This window comes from Protopterus annectens, chromosome 7.part1 (genome assembly GCF_019279795.1).
Source record: "Protopterus annectens isolate FY-2018-M chromosome 7.part1, PAN1.0, whole genome shotgun sequence".
Lineage (NCBI taxonomy): Eukaryota > Metazoa > Chordata > Ceratodontiformes > Protopteridae > Protopterus > Protopterus annectens.
This window is the reverse complement of record NC_056740.1, coordinates 9,871,678-9,888,057: the sequence shown is the minus strand read 5'-3', so window position 1 is coordinate 9,888,057 and position 16,380 is coordinate 9,871,678. Positions and strand designations below refer to the sequence as shown.

The 16,380-nt window shown below is 39.5% G+C and overlaps 1 protein-coding gene across 1 annotated transcript in view; it reads left to right on the top strand.

Annotated features, from left to right (window-relative positions):
- Positions 1-16,380, top strand: part of NCKIPSD (NCK interacting protein with SH3 domain) — a 1,945,114-nt gene that overhangs the window by 1,536,078 nt on the left and 392,656 nt on the right. The window lies entirely within an intron of this gene.

Sequence of the window (16,380 nt, the reverse complement as noted above, 5' to 3'; positions counted from 1 at the left end):
TTTAATATAGTAGAGTGAAAATCTGAGATATATCCACAATGAATATTTTTTAAAGCATTTTTGTGCTTGTGATTTTTTTTTTCTGAAGTAAAATGGAGATACAGAAGAACTTTGTGAAGAATAATGCAAGAACTATGATAAGGGGATTATTGAAGAGGACAGTAGAAGTGTGAGGGGTATTACTTAAGAGTTAATTGACTAGGGAGAGGCTGTGAATTTGTCCAATAGCATATTTCTTGGAATATTATGGTTGTGTCCAGATTTTTTATTGTATTCCAAAAGCATTTGAGCTGGCAAAGGTTGGTAGCTTGAAGAGTATTACAGTATTCATTTTTGGCATTATTTATTCTGGTATCCATTTTACTTGCTGATAGTTTATTTATCTGTGTTAGCAGGCTCCTTGTTTCATTCAGCCAGCACATCACCTCTTTGCTTACTAAGTTTGAGTTGGTTTTATGCAACATTGTACCAACTTTTGGTTATGAGAACATCTTAAAGTGTGTAGGGATGTTGCAGATATTGTTAGAAGATATTGATATTTGCATAATATTGAATATATTTGTCTAGGAGGGCATGTATATAGAATTTGCTTCATTATAATAATAGGCATCTTAGTTATGTTGGAGGCAGATTTTTTATTAAATACGTTATTGATAATTAAGATCTGTTTTTTTTATTCAGTCTTCTCAAAAGCTCCCTTAAGTTTTGGCAAGAACTACAGGTTACGTTTTTTTATGTAATGCTAGACGTTTAAATAACAGATTTGCCATTTTAAAGGCAAGGCTGTTGAGTGATGACTATGCACTGGTTATGGTAACTGCGACCTGGTTCTTGGAAAGTAATTTGCCATTGAGACTACCTGGATGTAAAGCCCTTTCATAGGTTAAGGGAGAGGAGATGGTGTCTCTGTTTATAGTCAAGGTCGTGTGATGTCAAATTTGTACAATGTGGATGATAATTTTCAGATAATTTTAGTTCAAATGGGTAGTTGGACGAAAGCTTGTAAAATTACACTTTTTTTAATTGACATCCACATCAATCTAATGGAGAATGGATGGGTTTTGTAAATCATTAACAGCACTTTTTACGGAATGTTATGAACATATTATTGTGAGTGTAAGTGCTCAAGGTGTTAATCAGACTGGATTGAATTTAAATAAAGGTTTGAGAGGTTAGTTGATTTAAGCATAGGAAGGGGTATTTTCTGGCTGTATCATTTCTAAGTGAGGTTTTAATAATTTGGCCATTGCTTGTTTTAATGATTAAGAGTTACTAGAATATTGTGAAGGACCTAATATAGGCTTCAGATCATTTTAATATTTCTTGGACATATGATTTCCTAGACTTATTAAAACCTTGAATGATCAGGGGTTGAGGTATGCTTTTTATAGAGCAGACTATGACAAGATAAGGATGGAGTTATCTGATTGGAACTGGAGGAACATAATTGTCTCAATTAATATTCAGATAGTTTAAGAAAAATGTTATTTTTTTTTATACAAGTTGATTGAAAATTTTGTGTCACTGGTCATTATTAAACCTAAGGGATGTAAATCTCCATGATTTAATGCTTCTTTAGACAAATTATATATAAAAGTGTTCAGAATTTATGGAAGATACTGAAGAAAATGTTGGGGAAGAAAATTGTAATTAAATTTAGGGTAGCAAGGAGTAAATTAGAGGTTGGTTAAGTCATCAAGGAACAGTTATGAGAAGAGGTTGGCTAGTAAAGTGATGTTGAATACAAAACATTTTTATGGTTATATGAATCAATTCAGATGTGCATTCGGATGTAGCTTTTACTGTTGGTTATGGGTTGGCGAATGATAATAGTTTGTCTAATGTAATTTTGAATTATTTTGCTGGCCATGATAGAAATTTTGTTAAGGGAAATGTCTCAGTTGATGTTTCCTGTGAGTGTCCTCTTTTTTTTTTTTTTTTTTTTCTGTTAGGTTCTGATGATCTGTTGAAGATGATTAAAATTAGTTTAGCTGCAGGCCCTGATGATGTATATAGTTTTTGTCAGCTATTATCCAAGAAATTTCCCCTTGTTCAAGTTTTCTTTTTCAAAGGTTACTTGAAACAAGTTATGTTAACTTCCGCGGTGGTGCAGCGGTAGCATTGTTGCCTCACAGCAAGAGGTTCTCCCGTTCGATTCTCGTCTTGGGTTGGGAGTGTCTTCTGTGTGGAGTCTGCATGTCCTCCCCGCGGTCGAGTGGGTGTTAGAAAGGCATGCGTTGAATGGGTGTGCCTTCGTTGAAGGTTGGGCTGGCAATTCGACAGCATAAAAACCAACTGCCAATCATTAGCGGACCGGAGTTCCGCTGTGGCGACCCCTAACCGGGAAAAGCCAAAAGGCAAACAACAACTTGAAACAAGTTATGTTCCCGTTGTTTGGAAACTGGCACACGTTGTACCAGTAGGGTAGTAATCATGGTATAGCTGAAAATTATCAACCAGTTAGTCTCACAAGTATTGTGGGAAATTATATAAAAGGGGCTAATTAATAAATATATTGTATGTACTTTAGATGGGAAATTTGATTTCACAGCATGGTTTTGTAGCTGAAATGTCCTGTGGTACTAATTTGTTCTCTCTTTATGGGTTTTTTATGGAAATACTAGGTAAAGAGTCAGCAGGTGGAGAGTATAGGACATTGATCACTTAAGAGCTTGGCAAAACCTGAAGCTGTAGGCACTTTTTCAGCTATAGTTGTTAGAATGAAAAAATCAGGGAGATTTTAAAGTTGTTAAAGTAAAGTTTAGTGCCTTCATAGAACAGCTGACTTAAGTTATGGGAGTTTACAAACCTGGTTTAACTTTGGTTTATGAAGGTTCTTCCAGTCCATGTTAAGATTACCACTGTTATTAATTTGTGATACTGAAGCATTTTTTTCATTGTTGTTTCAAGTAAGAAAATAGAAAAAGGTGGAGGAATGTAGAAAAGAGCTTTAAGTATTTTTAGCATGATTGTCAAGCTTTCTTTGAACACACAACCATTTAGAATCAGTATTTCGAATGTGGTACCAGTTTTGCTTTCAGGTGAATGTAAGAAGATTGAAATCATTCTTAATGAGAGGTGATGCCTCACCACCTTGATATGACCCTAGTCTCTTATCTGAAAAAGTATAATTTCTACTAAAATGTGAAGTAATAAAAGAAGTGTCTTTGAGCTGTGATTCAGTCAGTGCAACTAATTTGGCGTTATGTAGTGTAGACCACTATTCAAGCAGAGGAAATTTGTTATTGGTCACAGTATTCACACGTACTAAGGAGAGATTTTTTTATGTACAGGTAGCTGTTGAGTTGGTGCATTTGCTGACCGAGGATTAAGTTGAATGTCAGCAGATTACCATAGTACCAAGAAAGATAGAACTAGGATGACCTTCAGAGTCTTTATAAAAGTCACATCAGTACCACTTGAAAAGAGTAACCTTAGGATTATGTAATAAGATGTCCCTGGTAAAGGGCAATCAGCAGTACAGTATGTAGCTTATCTGGCTCCCTGGACATTTCCCCAGACTGATTCTCCCAAAAAAAAAATCTTCCAGTTTGAGCATTGAAGACCAATAAAAAGTCATCTTATAACAAAAGAGGGTAGATTTCTGAATAATTTTATGAAAATGTTTGCAATAGAAGATGTGAATTCAGTAGTAGAACTCAATTTACATATTATTCCCCAAAGTACAATAACTGGGCTAGACTAGATAGAAGTTACATTTCACAGGAACATGTGCATTTAATTGAAAACTTTGGCACACATCCAGTAACTGTTTCAGATCATGCACTGAATATGTAAGTTAAAAATGCAGGTAATGAAATAAAAATTAAATACTGGCATGTTCCCAGCTTCCTGTTAAAAGGGAAGAATTTAATTATGGGTAATAGAAATTATTCAACCATTATTAGGGAAGATGGAAATTCCTGCAGAAATTATAGCTATTGATTTGGATAAAATGAAAGTGGAGTTTAAAAATAGGGTAGGAATAAAAGAGATATGTAAAGAAGTAGTAGAAATTACTTAGGCTGATAAAGGTTAAAGTATTGCAGAATAAGGGGAATATCACACACCAAGAAGAGGCACAAATGCAGAGTGCTAAAGAGAAAATGAAGGAAGTAGCTGGATAATATGCATGAGTTTAGAAAGATAATATTAAGCAACTATTTTATGATAACTCCAGAGAACAAAAACGTTTAGCACAGTAACTTAGACAACAGAAAGTAGAAAGGATTTTCACCAAACTTGTGAAGCCTATTACAAGAAAAATAACTAGAGATCCTGTAGTGGTATTAGAGGTATTTCGGAAATGTTATGTAGATTTGTATAAAGTTGAGAAATGTGAAAATCAGGATAGAGCAACATGGAAATATTTATGGAAGACTTCATTATGCCAATGTTAGCGGTAGATGAGGCTCAACAACTAACAGTTAAGATTGGAGGAGATGAGATAAAATCAGTGATGTGTAATCAGTCTTCATGAAAGTTTCCAAGAACAGATGGTATTCCTGTTGAAGTAATGTGAGAAGAAAGTGATAAAGATCTGGAAGATTTTGTTTAACAGTATTTTGAAAGGAGGGGAGGCACTAACATCTTGGAAGAAAGCTGTGGTGGCTGTATTACCCACAGAGGATAAAGACCCATTATACTCAGCTTCAAATAGATCCATTTCAATTTTAAACCATGATTATGAAGTGTTTGTCTATACTAGCAAAAAGAATGGCAAAGGTGATGCCAGAATTGATAGATATGGAACAGTGTGATTTTTGTGGAGGGGAGGCAAACTTTTGACAATATTACAAGAACAATGATTATCCAAAAGGTAGCAGAATGTGAGAAACTCTCATTGCTGTTTATGGGTCTTGATGCAGAGCAAGCATTCAGCAGAGTAAGCTGGGGTTTATGAGTAGTGCAATAGAAACATTTGCATTCCCTGATACAATAATAAGGTTAATTAGGAAAAGCTATATGAAGGATCGGAGTTACAAATGAAAGTGGGAGGACTCCTCAATGTGATATATTGTGTTTGAACAGGGGAACCAGGCAGGGGATTTCCTCTCATACTTTTTTTATTTGCTTTATATTAAGAGGCATTGGCAAAGAGAATAAAGGACTCAGAAATGCAAGGATATAATTGGTATGGTAATCAAGTAAAGTTGGTTTTATTTGTAGGTGCTGCTATTTTGTACCTGATAAATCCAGAAAAGGACATTTCAGTATTGTGGAACAGTTTGTGACAGTTTCAAGTCTTTTAGGGATATAAAATTAATGAAGATAAAGCAAAGGCTATAGCTATTAATTATGTACCCACACCTGAATTGGTTCATCAATACCCATATTTGTGGGGAAACAACAAGATGATGTTTTTAGGAGTAGGGATTAAAATACGTGTTAAGAATATGTGGGAAGATGCTAAACACCAGATAACACAAAAACTGTGAAACCTGAAGGTCTCGTTTATGGATATGGATAGTAAGATATAAGCAAGGAAATATTTTAGTCCCTTTAGTTTTATATATGACTCATGCATATTTTATCAACAGAGGAGAAGTTATGGACAGTAATTAATAGAGTTGAAAGGATTTATCTGGGAGGGGAAGAGGGCAAGAGTTAAGTGGGATAAGCTGATCATTAAAATCGACCAAGGTGGTGTAGGATTACCTGATTTAAAGGGATGTTTTAGAGCTACATAGTTGGAGGCTCATATATGTAACACATGTAGAAGGTTATAATTCAGAATGAAAAGGGATGATGATCAAGCAGGGGAATGTTTAAAAAAATAGTGTGTGCAGGATTTTGAATGCAGATCCTCAAGAATAATAACCATACAGAATATTATATTCATAAAGTAGCAGAAGGTATTCTGAGAACTAAGCCAGTATGAGAATGGAGAAAGGAGATTTTCCCAATAGGGATGGCTGCAAGTAGGGTGCAGAAAATAGGAGGGAACTGGAATTTACTGGAGAAAACTTGAAAAGGAACTGAGGTATTTGGGACAAATAAGTAGAGAGGGAAAGGTAAAAGGGTGGGTTGAGGCCAAGAAGATATTTGGACTGCTAGCTATAGATTGCCTTTCCTACCAGGGATTGATACCAGAGTAGCTCTAGATAGAGAAAGAGATGGGGGATCTTGAGTGAAAGACCTGTTCTTGTAGAATTCTTATTTGAATGTAGAACAGAAGCTGCTGTTAAAAAGGGGATAATTAGTAGTGCATGTAAAATAAGAATCAGAAGAGGTTAGAAAAGATTGGGAAGAGAGCCTGGAAAAGCAGTTTACAAGAGAACAATGGGAGGACGTATGTATTGATCTTAAGTATGCAGCAAAGCCCAAAAGTTTTAGGATCTTTGCTTGGAAATGTTTACAGAATTACTTTTGTTCCTCAAGCAGACTTCAAAGAATTTTTCCTCAGGTAGTTAGCAAAGTGTTGGAGGTGTGATAGAGAAGAAAGGAGGTAACCAGGAGCATGTTTTTTTTCTCTCTCCAGAAGTGTAATAAGTTGTCAGATTTAAAAAAAAAATCCCTATGGGGTATACTATCAGAAATATTGGGGAAGAAAATGTTTGTAACTAAGGAAAGGATTTTTTGAACTGAGACACATGATCTGAATTGCCTAGGCATAGTAAGGCCATATTAAGTTTAATTCTATTTGCTGCAAAAAAAAAAATTAACTAGAAAATGGAAATCCGAGTTTAAACATACTGTATTTGAAGTATTGAATATTGTAAGAGACGAAAGAACTGAAAGAGGGATTTTTAGACAAGGGAAGAAGCAAGTTATATAAAAATAAATGGAAATTGTGGGCACAGTACATGCAGAATAATATTCAGGAGGAGAAGTGAGGTTTAAAGAAAGGCATGAATTCAGCAATTTATGTAATGTTGGGCTGATAGAAAAAAAAGATATGTGATGTATAAAGTATGTAAATGGAAAAAATTGTTACCATGATTTGTTTTCTGATAATAGTTGACTGTCTTACATTGTAATGTAATAAAGATAAGATGTTTAAACAACAAAGAAAAAATCATCTTCTGTACTTCTGCAACTGTAGCAAAATGCTTGCTGCAGCTATAAAAGACACTTCAATTACTAGCTTTACTAATAGTGTAAATGCTGTATTGTCATTCATTTATGATATCCCGCTATCCTTGCAGCTTCATAAATGAATGCTGGTACTGCAGTTCTGCCCCATTGCCACATGCCGATCATGCCTCCTGTTAAGAAATGTCGATTGGTAATACAGTTACTTATTCAAATAGTTAATCGTAAATTAAAGAACACACAGCACAAGTTCTGTCTTTCATAGACACTTTTATTAACACACATGTGGGAGACCCAAAATCAATATGGAGAGTCTCCCCGAACAAAGAAACTGTGATCTTATATACGCTTAGGTAATACTGATACTAAGTTGATTAGGTGCACCAGTAGACAATAAAGGATTTCCATACGCCAATCAGGTAGTTTCCCGTAAGCATTAAGACACACCTGAATACTTATTGCTAGATAGAAAAAGAAAATCGGACATAAGTCCATATAAGGACTTGTTTCCTTGACCACATAACTTTTGATCACAATGTTTGCTTACTCCGTGGAGTCAATCATGTACTCTTAACCTTCGCTATGCCTGCTTTTGATCTTTCAGATTTTACAATCCCCCATTTGATGCTGGTTGAGCATCACCATATAGTCTGTCAAACATTTTTCCATAACTCAACATTCCCATAACATCTGAAATTTCAGCCTTATTGCACATGGTAACTTCATTACTTTTATCTTTAAAAACTGGCATATAAAACTTTGATTGAGCTTTTGCTGCCTTGGCAGCCAGTAGTTTACAAATCAATGTCTTTATTAAAAACAGAACTAGAAAGGTTATTAAGGCAAGTAGAGCAATCAGTGTTAGCAGTTTTAGTATGCCACCTCCCCAGCCAGAGAATGTTAATCAACCATGCCCATGTGGAGCTGTCAGCTTCCTTAGCCTCTGATAGGTCTGATACCTTCGGGTTCAGCTCTAAATGGCTAGTTATCGCATGTTGATTGTCAGGAATAAACGTACAGCACTCCTCATGGATTAAAGCACAGGTACCTCCTTTAGCCGCAAGTACGAAATCATGAGCCATACGGTTTTGTAGGACCACAGCTCTCAAGGCTGTCAGTTCATCAGTTACAAATTCTAGTGCTGAAAAAGTTGCATTGCTTAGGATTTCAAGGAGTTTTGACAGTTTTCTCTGTTCCCAAATCGATTTTACCACCCCATAAGAGGGTATCATGCAGGCCCAGGAAATGACATCATCCCCGAGGTCCATATGTGCTAACCCTTTAGCACTGGCATGGGTAAGATCGTGGTGTTGGATCCAGGATGCATCCACCTTGCCCACAGAATTACTAGGAGCTTTCACCTCTCAAACATTCTAAATTTTCTCCAGGGTAATGTATATACATGTTGTATGGCCGGGACTAAATAACCCAAAAAACAGCTGCCAGACCAGTTCTCAGGTAGCCATTTATATGCTTTCTTTCCACAGATAAAATAGCCATAATTTAAGATGACCTTAGAGACATTTTCAGAAGCTCTGTTGTTAATAACAGTGTGGAAGAATACATTAAAGCCCATGTCATCTTGCATTTGAGCATATTTAAGAGAGATTTTCTGCATGTCATCTTCAGAAATCCATTCTTGCCGGTGAAGTAATTTGTGCGTGTTATTTAGTCTCTTCGATGTCACTTTCTTTCTGGCCGTACCCTGTGGGCACATTCTCCAATCAGAAAAAGACGCTTCTCTGACCCGTGATGGATTTGCAATAGAAGATACAAGGATAGTATGGCAGACTCTTATGATAGAAGCATCACAACTACTCCACCCCACTCTTTTGGATCCATTCTGCTTAAGACACAAAATGCCATGCTGGTGAAAGGCCAACGAAAGTGACACAGTCTTGTTAGAATGTGACCATAATCCCCCCAGTAAGATTGGTTAAAATAGGCTGGTACATGGAAATGTTGAGGGGAAAGCTAGTATATAGAATACCATCATGAGCAATAGGAGTGGCGGTGCATACCCAGCAATTATTAATATTGAAAGAGGAAGCATACATCAACTTGAAGGCATGATGCGTGTTAAAGTTCGGATGTCAACTAGTCGCTCATCAGTGGACATGAAGGTGTGGGGTGGCTACAAAACTGGTGAAAGTGGCTGAAAAAAGGAATGGCCACAATATAAAAAGTAGGAGTACAAGAAGTATGCTGCAAATGTATGTACAGTGTTTCTGAGGGAATGGAGTGGCTCACAAGGAAGGCTGCGATTGCCGTTGCATAGTTGTACCAAAGGGATGAAGAGTCTTGTGTGAAGAATCAGTTGAGTCCGTCAGGAGGTGCATGGTAGTGGGAGAGGCTGTGGTCATGGCTGGAAGAGTATGGTTCTAAGAGGGTGGCGTAGTGCTGCTTCGGGTACGATGTGCAACAGGTTCTGGGATATCCTGGGGTGAAGAGAATGAAAGTGGTTGTTGATCCTCTGAAGGCACGATTTTCTTGACTTGCGACACGTGTATCCAGGTAAATGATCCTTGTAGTCGAACAGAGGAGGAGGTGGTGAGCAAAACCAGGTAGGGCCCCTTCCAACGGGGCTGCAAAGCTTTTTTTTGACTGAAGGATTTAACACATACCCAGTCACTTGGTGATTTGCCAGGTCAGGTTCGGGTAGAGTTTGAGCTAGTATGACCTGATGGTGGTGATGCTGTAAAACAGAAACAAAAGATTTGAAGTAGGACAACAAATTATTATCATGTAACTGATAATCAGAAAAAGGAGGTGGTGGGGTGAGGGGCATACGAATAGGTCGACCCATAATAATCTCATCTGGAGAGAGACCCTTGGAGTTATGAGGTTGGCCTCGCATGGAGAATAATACTAAAGGTAGTGCTTGTACCTAGCATTTTGCAAATTGCTTGTGTCAACTGTGAGGTAAAGTGGGTGCCTCTGTCAGAATAAACATGGCACAGTACCCCAAAACGTGGAATAAACTCAGTGCATAGTTTCTTAGCAACAGAAATAGCATCATTCTTGGCACATGGATAGGCCTCAACCCAGCACGAGAAAACATCAATTATACTGAGAACATACTTAAAACAGGCAGAAGGAGGTAGCTCTATAAAATCCCATTGTAGGGCACAAAAGGGACCTAATGGTTTTGGTAGAGGATGAGGTGGGGCCTGGGTGCCTTTTGAAATGTTAAACTGTAAACATATTGAGCAACTTGACACAAAGTGGCATACAGATTCCAAAACACCAGGTGCATAACAATCACATTGGATCAGCTTGATTAGTAAGTTTTGGCCCAAATGAACAGGAAGATGATAGGCACGGATCAATTGGTGTAAAAAAGCTTTTGGTACTATAGGGCGCCCATCTGGATGTCTCCAAATGGAGTCTTCACCACATGTACAATTTGCATGTATCCACTGAGTCACTTCGGAATCTGACGCACTGTTCTGTAAATTCAGTAAACACCGATTTGAAAAAGTAGGCGTTTGCAATGCTTGTTGAAATACACACAGCTGCTGTGTTTGTCCCTGAACAGAGGTGGAAAGAGCAGCTTGTTTCACAGCCCAGTCTGCAATAGTGTTTCCTTTACTTTCAAAAGAGCCATCAGATTGGTGAGCTGCAATTTTAATAGCAGCAACTTGTTTTGGTAACAAAAGGCGTAACAACATGTCGACATAAAATGCATTTTTGATAATAGTACCACTAGATGTAAGGAATCCCCGTTCTTTCCATAAAGTAACAAAGTCATGTACTACACCATGCTCATAGCAGGAGTCAGTATATATATTGACTGTTTTGTCCTTGGCCAATTCTCAGGCAGTAGAGAGAGCTACTAACTTGGCTACTTGAGATGATGAACCAGGCGGTAAAGTTCCAGTTGACAATACAGAGTTTTGTGAGCAAACAGCCCAAGCAGCTGACAGCTGTCCATTTTGATTGCGCAGACAAGACCCATCAACGAAAAGTACCAGATCTGGATTTCGTAAAGGGATGTTCTGGAGGTCTAACCTAGGAGGAAGGGAAGAATGAACAACAATAAGACAGTCATGGGGTTCACCCTCATACAGGGTGGGGATCAGTGATGCTGGATTAAGTGCCGGGCACCTGACAATTTGGAGGGCAGGGTTAGCAAGTAAAATCAATTTATATTTTGTCAGTCTAGAAGGAGAAAAATATTGTGTTTTTTGTTTTTAAGAGTAAGGCGTGAGCTGCATTAGGGACAGCTAAAAAGGTATTGTGTCCTAAGGTAATAGAGGCTGCAAGGTCTGTTAGGACGGCTGCAGCTGTGACTGCCCTCAGGCATGCGGGTAATCCAGAAGTACGACATCCAATTGGGTGCTAAAATATGCTACTGGTCGGTACCCTCCAGTGCATTGTTGGGCTAAAAGACCCAATGCCACCTTATTTCGTTCACTACTGAAAAGAATAAATGGTTTTGAGTAGTCTGGCAGGCCTAAAGCAGACTGGTTGGATAATTGTACCTTGAGCTGTAGAAAAGCAGTCTCATGTTCCCCAGACCAGAGAAGAGGCTCAGGGGTATCCTACTTCAATAAGGTAAGTAAGGGCAGAGTAATTTCTGAGAAATTAGGGACCCGTTGGTGGAAGTAACCTGCAAGTCCAAAAAATCCACAGAGTTCACGCCGAGTAGTGGAACACTTTGGATGGGTGTTACGCGGGAGGGCAAAACTCTGAGTGCCGTGCGAGATTAAATGACCCAGATATTTAACTTCGGGTTGGCAAAACTGCAGTTTGGATCTGTTCACTTAAACCCTGAAGAGCCATATACTGGAAAACGACATGCTTGCGGAGTAGCAGAGGCAATGAGTATGTCATTGACATACTGCACTAGCGCCGTTTCGGCAGGAAGAGCAAGGGCATCCAACTGCCGCTTCATTTCTCTGGAAAAAAGTGTAGGTGATTCCATATACCCCTGGGGAAGTCTAGTCCATGTATATTGCTGCCCCTGATATGTGAACGCAAAAAGATATTGACTATCCGAATGAAGTGGAATAGAGAAAGCTGTAGAAGAAATATCTATCACAGAGTAACTGGTGGCAAATGGAGGGGTGCAGCTTAGGATGGCAGCAGGATTAGGCAGTATAGGGAAGGCAGGTAGCATGGCCATGTTAACGGCTCCAAGGTCTTGAACAAACCGATACGTCTCCCTGCCTGGTTTCTTAACTGGTAGAGTAGAAGTATTGCATGGGCTAATGGTAGGAACTATAATGCCCTGTTGGAATAATGATTGAATTACTGGAGCGATTCCTGCATCCGCCTGGGCGGAAAGAGAGTATTGAGGCACCTTGGGTAACGCTGCACTAGGCCTCAAGGTGATTTTGACTGGATCCGCATGATGCAAGAAGCCCATGTCATTGTCATGGGTGGTCCATAGTGACGCAGGAAGAGTATTTAGCAAGGGGTAAGAAATAGTGGGTGGTTCTTGACACGGTGTAAGCACAGATTTGAAATAGTTGGAATCGGCCGAGGTGCAGGTTCCTAATATGACATGGTCTTGTTCTTCCAGAGGGATTTCCAGAAAAATTCCTTCCTCTGTGCAATAAATTGTACACCCTAGTTTACATAGCAGATCCCGGCCAAATAGGTTTTAACGGTGCTGACATGGCGACTAAAAAGGCATGATGTTCTGTTAAAGGACCCAGGCTGACTGGTACTTGAACTGTTGTGGGGTAGCTTATGGGGACCCCAGAAACTCCCATGCCTTTAGTGGTACTACCAGAGAAGGGAAGACTTTTGGCCGCTGTCAGTGTAAGCATAGATTTGGTGGCCCCTGTATCTACCAAGAATGGGATAGGATTATTTTTCACGGTTAATGTTACAAATGGGCTTTGCTGGTCAGTTGAAACAAATGGGAAAAGTTGCTGTGTCTGTTCAGGGGAACCCTATAGTGACTGTTGGACAGCAGGCCAGACAGGAGGCATCCAGGAGGAGTCCCAAGGCTGGTTCTGGCCTGACTGAGACTGTCCCCCTTGTTTAAAGGGGTTACCTGGTGAATATTCTTGAGATGAGGTGGTGGTTGCGGTGCTAAGTACGGACAACTGTCCCGCCAATGACCAGCTTGTCCACAGTTAAAACCGAGGTTACTATTTCCACCGCCATCTCCCATTAACCTCCGAACTTGTTGGAAGCCATTATGTGCAGGGGGTCGCTGAGAGGGACCTTACGCTCGAAATCCTGGCCCATTAAGGCCTCGTCTTCCCGAGCAATTCCTCCCTCCTCGGCCCCACTGCCCGAAGGAAGAGAACGTATGTAGCTGGGCCTGAAGGAGTTGATTCTTTATGTCCTTTTTCTCCTTTAACATAAGGTCAGATAGATACTGCAACTGGGTAACTAGCTCATGTAAGCCCAGGCTGGGAGAATTTAAACACCTTTATCAGTTGATCTCGAACCAGGGGTAGAAGGCCATCTACAAAGGTAGCGGACAACCCACTGGCTGCGGGATCTTCTGTCGGTTCGGGATATCCTGAATAGGCTTTAAAAGCATCAGTAAGGCATGATAGATAAGAGTCCACTGGTTCGTCTTCCATTGCTGAATGGCCTTAATCTTAGACCAGTTGTGAAGAGGGGGACAGATAACCATAATGGCGTCCAGTATCCGGCTTCTAACAGACTCAAAGTCATCATTTCCTGTTGTTCCATGCTGCAGAACAGGATTTGGGATATTTGCATGGTCCCATATTCATTTTAGAAGGTCAGCTGGAACAGCTTATTGCAACACCGACCAGCCAGAATTCATTGGAATTTTGCTGGATTAGACCATATGGGCAGAAGCGACTTTACGGTTGCTTGAAAATCTATAGCTGACCATGCCCTGGTAACAGTTATTGGAGAAGGGGCAGTTTCATCTCTACCGTGTGCAAGGTTTGGGACTTCTCTTAAAGGAAAATACCCTTTTTCGTCATCCTCCGCGGGCGAAGATAAGGAGGAGTCCTCATCAGAATCAGGATTGAACTTACCTGGTCTTAAGTATCCTTTTCCAGTACCAATGAGAATTGGGAAGTGCCCTAGTGGTTTTCGCATGGATTTTAAACCCTGCTTTTTATTACCCTTAAGAAATTTTAAAAACATTAAATTTGGATCTCTGGATCTAGTGTGTATCGCTGGGCCAGTATAGTGTGCGGATTCCTCTCTAAGCTGAAGTCTAGGATCGAGTTGGTCTCTGCTTTGACTAGCTGCTCCATTGGAGGTGGACGAAACTTGGGAATCACTTACTTGTAGGTGCTATCTGATCCTCACCTTGCAGCAACTGGGTTTGTTGAACTGTATTATTGGTGGATTGCTGGACAGGCTGGAGTATAGCAGGTTGTTGCACCTGCTTTTGAGCCGGTGGCTCATGCACCTGCACCTGGCCCGCTATTTCATAAGCAGGTGGTGAGGTTGGCTGGGATGGAGTAAAAACACATTCTTCCTCGGAGGTTTCGGTTGAACCTATGTTTAACTGACTTAAGCCCAGTACCGGGTACAGCCCTTTGTATAGCGAGGTCTCTAAAGGTTTTCCTTTTACTATTCCCATCTTATATGCTGTGTGATTCAATGCCTTTAACTGCCCTTTTAATTTGTCTTGATTAAATTTTAAGCTTCTTACTTTGGAGTCCTTTTCTGTGTCTTTTGATTCCACTTGTCAGTCATTAAAAGCCACCCAACATCCTGGTGGTACCTTTTCCCCTTCTCGTTTTAGTTTCTTTTGTAAGTTAGCCAGTACATCTTTGTCGAAACTGCCATTAGCTGGGAAGCATAATTTGCCATCATTCTTGGTGAGAGTAACCCAATGATTCAGATGCAAGCAACTTTCCCATTAAACTTTGTAAAACATGTAGCGGGCCAGAGTTCTTCTTCCTGACTGTAATTCTTTACCTGAACTCACTCCCATGTTATTAACACCGAACTACAGTCGGTAACCCAAACTCACATGTATGTCGCCAGGAGATTATCGTTTAGCCCCCATTCATTCAGCAATGAATCATGCAACTTACCTTTTGAAAGTCCCACGAAAGGGAGAAAAGGAAGGCTTATAATGTAAATCAGGCACTTGCAAATGTCTCAGGTCCCGAAAGACAGAAAACCATCTGCGGGCCCATTAATGGGACGTCAGCCATCTGCTCGAGCCCATCCCCGGATTTCTGATCCGAGTCATGGCGCCAATCTGTTAAGAAATGTCAACTGGTAATACAGTTACTTATTCAAATAGTCAATTGTAAATTAAAGAACACTCAGCACAAGTTCTCTCTTTCATAGACACTTTTATTAACACACGTGTAGGAGATCCAAAATCAGTATGGAGAGTCTCCCTAAATGAAACTGTGAGCTTATATACGCTTAGATAATACTGACACTAAGTTGATTAGGTGCACCAATAGACAATAAAGGATTTGCATTTGTTAATCGGGTAGTTCCCTGCAAGCATTAAGACACACCTGAATACTTATTGCTAGGTAGAAAAAGAAAATTGGACACAAGTCCATATATAAGGACTTGTTTCCTTGACCACATAACTTTTGATCACAGTGTTTGCTTACTACAGGGATTCAGTCATGTACTCTTAACCTTTGATGCACCTGCTTTTGACCTTTCAGATTTTACACTCTAACAGCTTGTCCCTGGGGCTGATGCCATTTTTGCCCCATTCTTGTTACAGCTGTAGAAGTTGGTGACAAACTGATGGGACTACTTTATAAGCATGCCCGCTATATATGGCTTTAGAGTATTTGTAGGTGTTGAGTTAGTAGTAAAATCAAGAGAGCTTATATTGTAAGCAGGGAGCTCAGTAATAGTTAGAAGCAGTAGGAAAGTAAAAGAGAACAAGATTTCCACCAAGCATTTTAGATAGGTGTAAGGTGTAGGTGTGTGTGTTGTTAATGTAAGAAGAAAGTAATACAAGAAGCTGTTTAAAGGAGTAATAGTTGATTAAGGTAAAATGATGTGCATCTGCAGAAGAAGCTGGCAGATCAGATAAAGAGAAGGGAGAAAGAAAGTTGGCATAGCAGATAGATAAAGGAGAGAGAGAAAGCATTTGCTAAGAAACCTGAAAGCGAGTACAAGAGAAGGGAGGAGAGAGAAAGGAAAAAATAAGCCTAGAGAGAAAAGGAGGCTGTGTAAATTGTAAAATGTGATGTCATAAGGAGGAGAGAATAAGTACTGATGAGTACAGAATATGGACATGACTAGAGAACTATAAATTTTGAGATGTAGGGGATGAGTGGGAATGATGGTAGAGTAAGGGTGGTGGAGTGGGACGGCACAGCAACTAGTGTGAAAATCATTAACTGCTAAACCAGCAGAGAAAGAAAAAAACTTCAGTAAAGTAGTAAGGCAGTGGCAGAAATT